The sequence below is a fragment of the Arachis ipaensis genome, chromosome B08 (genome assembly GCF_000816755.2).
Source record: "Arachis ipaensis cultivar K30076 chromosome B08, Araip1.1, whole genome shotgun sequence".
Taxonomy (NCBI): Eukaryota; Viridiplantae; Streptophyta; class Magnoliopsida; order Fabales; family Fabaceae; genus Arachis; species Arachis ipaensis.
Genome location: NC_029792.2, coordinates 34,185,540 through 34,189,467, shown reverse-complemented (window position 1 = coordinate 34,189,467; position 3,928 = coordinate 34,185,540). Strand labels below are relative to the sequence as shown.

The 3,928-nt window shown below is 34.3% G+C and overlaps 1 long non-coding RNA gene across 2 annotated transcripts; it reads left to right on the top strand.

The window, feature by feature from the left end:
• Positions 1,544–3,922, top strand: LOC107612993. Of its 2 annotated transcripts, none has more exons than XR_001613898.2 (6): positions 1,544–1,651; positions 1,739–2,596; positions 2,698–2,767; positions 2,842–2,931; positions 3,220–3,366; positions 3,588–3,922. It is a non-coding gene; the product is annotated as an uncharacterized LOC107612993 (long non-coding RNA). The 2 variants fall into 2 exon arrangements; XR_001613899.2 differs by having other exon boundaries at positions 3,572–3,922.

Genomic DNA, 3,928 nt, shown 5'->3' with positions numbered 1-3,928 from the left:
TGTTCCCCCTTTTTATAGAAGAGAGAAGCCTCCACACTTGAAGCCAAAAACCCAAGCCAACTTCTTCTTCCTTCAAGAAACAAAACCGGTTCGGCCACATAGAGAGAGAAGAGATAATCATGCAAAACCCAACATGCAATTACCTCTGGACCTTTCTTGATCATCACCCTTCATCAATCCGAGCTCTCCATCCTTGTCTTGCTCTCCAAGATGGATTTCTGGCCCTTGATGCTTCATGATGATAATGACTTCATCTGCTTCAATCTCTACCTCAACCATCACTTCGCCACTCTAGCTACTCCCTGTGGTGGTTAAACAGAATCAAAGACAAGCCATGCTTCAAGAATCTCCTCCATACTGGCCGAATCTTCACCGTCCATTTTTGAGCATGAAAGGCTCAAGATACCTCACCAAATCTAACCAAATATGGTGAATATCTCAGCCACAACTCATTTTTATTTTAGTATGTTTTCTTGCCATCATCAGCTTGATGGTCTTGATGCATGCAACTTCTTCCTTTTCTTGGTTGATGAGCATTGTGTCCATAGCTTCCTGGACAAGGACCGAAGGAAGAAGAAGAAAGAGATGAGAGAGAATGTGAAGTTAAAGTAAAAGCAATTAAATGAAAATGAAACATATTGATAGATTGCTTTTACTTCCCTTGCTTTGAGTAGCGTATAGCATTAATCATAATGATTCCCATCAAATCAAAGTCAAGTTCTCTCTCATGTTTCCAATGCTAACATATTAGGATTTGAAATCCATTCTTAACAAGAGATGGAATCCGTTGGAAAGCATGAAGCCATTTAGCTTTCATTTAAACTTGGTTTCGGACCAAGCTTGGAAACTTTCATCAAAATAATGTTGGGCTTGGTAGCATTAAGATTTAATCTGGCCCAAATGATAACATTTACTTTCCTGATGAATATTGGATTCGGATCATGCATGGAAACATTCATCAAAATTCAAATTGGGCTTGGTAGCAATAAAGCTTAATCTGACCCAATAAAATTTTGATTCCTTCAAACTAATTGGGCTTTTGAGTTCTGGCCCAATTAATTACAACAATTCAGCCACATAATGTAGAGAACATATAGCAAGGTCTGATTGTGTATTTTGATTTGGGCCTGCTGCAGTTTTTATTTTTCGGCCCAAATTAAAACCTGCAACAAAATTATTAATCTAGTAAGTATGAATTAAGATCAAATTAATAATTTTGTAATTAAATATTTTAATAATGTTTGTTTATCATCAAAATTAAATAAGAGTTTTCCAAACTCATCAGATCTGTCAATTTAAAATTAGGCAAATAAAGTATTATTCTTTATGAGTGTTTTTGTTTGCTGAAGTAGGGGATCTTATGTTATGTTTGCAAAGTATTATTAGGTTTTTGTGAATAAAGGCAAATAAAGGCAAATAAACTTTTTGTTTTTGTAAAGTATTATTCCTTATGAGTGTTTTATAAATTTGTGAATCATGTGTATGCGTGACATTGCAGATTGTATTGAAAACCTTGGAAGATCTACAAAAGATTATATGATCCAATGAAAACCACGTGAATGGAAAGATTTACAATCATGAAGAGCTTAGAAAATAGCTTCCTAATCATACCTTCAGAACCGAATGCGACTGTGATGTTATTGCACACCTGGTTAATCATCTTTATTTATTATTGTTAAATAATCAATGATTAAACTAGACTTTCTTGTTCTTATCGACTTGTTTGTTTTTTCTCTAGTATGAGGAGCATGGAGAGGGTTTTATGGACATGCTTGATGGAATATTTTCTTGTTAAAATATTCTCAAGATATAGTTGTTACAACCGTATTTTTATATAATATGCTATTAACCTTTATGTATTCTTCTTCGTATATATTTTTTTGTAATCTTAATATAAAAGAAAAGAATATTCTAACCTTAATTACTATCTATACCATTGGATGGATTCCAAAATAAAGGTATAATTTAAAGATATTCTTGTTTGCATTATTTTGTAAGCTAAAATCTCTTGTATAATGTATGATTCATGGAACTAGCAAGAGACTAAAGAGTCCATTGAAAAATGTCATCTTGATCAGTTAGAAGAATTGCAAAAAATTTGTGGATCAAATAAAAAGACTGCCATGGAAAATAATCATAGTAGTTGCAGGGCTCAAGGAGCAGCCTTACAAAATCGAAATGCAGGGCTCAAGGAGTAGTATGAACCTTTTCTCTCTAGTATGAGAAGCTAACAAGCATAAGACAAGCCACAGCTTTCGCTCCGTGTAAGGAGATTTGTCCCTTCATTCCTTCCTTTCTGTTGCAGGGAAGTGTTAGGCAACAGTTAGCTCTCTCTAATGATAAGGTTCGCTAGTTGGAAGTCGAGTAAGCAAGGCAAAACTGACCGCTGCAGATGGAACAAAGGCAATCAATCTAACATTTTGTTTTATTTTTTTAATTGATTCAAGCTGATTTGTTGTATTATTTTTTATAAACGCTAATCTGTGGAGCAGAAAGTAGAAGAACTTGAACAAAGGCCATGTTCTTCTCTTTAACATGCAGTGGATGATGTTAATGGCAGAAGGTTGATCTTCTATGATTTTGGAATCATGGGAAGGTATATTAGTGTCTTTTCTGTTGATTTAAAATGTAATGTGGTTTTACAAGTCAAACATTTTAAGCTTGGTGAGATGATTGGCTTTGTAATTATGTTTACAGTATCAGTCCAAATATCCGAGAAGGATGACTGGAAGCTTTCTACGAGGTTTATGAGAAGGATCCAGACAAGGTAAAGTAACATTTCTGTGGTGGTCTCCCATAACATTTTTCAAGTTACTTACTGAGTGATTGTGCATTATGTAGGTCCTTCAAACAATGATTCAAATGGGTGTCCTTTTTCCCAACTGGAGATATGACTGCTGTGAGAAGAACAACACAGTTCTTCCTCAATAGGTAGTTTATTGGATATATTTAGTAGCAATACATCAAAAGTAGAAGTGTCCTGACTTGGCAAAAGTAGAAATGATGCAACCTTGGATCCCACTTTTCTTTTTTCCACCAAAAGAAAAGGAAGTATACTTGTGTTTAGCTGTATGTTTTTGACTACTTAAGTTTTTTAGCTTTGTATCTTTTTTTTCTACATATGATATTTAATGGTAGAATAACTAGTTTGTAGTGATGAACTTGTTTGCAATCTATTGCAAATTTGACCTTGCATTCTTCAATTTTAATTTTCTACAGTTTTAAAGAGCATCTACCTGCACAAAGGAGAGAGAGAGAGAGATGGCAAGAGCTGAACTTGGATTCAAAAAGCCGTTAAGCAAGGAAGAAAAAGTAATGAAGAAGAAAGAGCGTCTGACTGCCATCGGTAAATCATCTGGATGTGAGGTATGTGAAATAGCACACTGGATTTGCAAATATGCATATAGTTCTTATATTCAAATGGAGCATGCAAAAATTGCACAATGGTAATTGTACAAATGTCTGTTGTTTTATTTTTATTTCTCGTTTTATTTTTTTGGATACTTTGTAAACTATGATGATTTCTTGTTTTGTTTTGAGGCCTTAATCAAAGTATATTTGAATTGTGCAGTTTTTTTGTCATACAGATTTGCGGAATGATCGTCCCTCTACAACACAATTTAAGGATAAACTTTCATGGTTTCTTAGTTCTCTGCCTTCTGCTGATTGTGCAAAAGGTAGATCTGAAAGATTTGGGTCAAATTCATTCTTTTAAGTCCTTTTTATCTTGTTAATTTCAATTTAGCGATGGGTTGGGTTAACCTGGAAGCCCAACTAGTTTAAGTTCCTGTGTGAATACCAGCTGGGCTTAATTTTGACAGAAACCTTCGAAAGAGTTAACTTTTTTTTCTAGTTAATTGCTGGTTTTCATGCTGGAACTTCTTCTGGGCTAGAACTTCTCCTTTTGGTAATTATGACAAAAGATTCT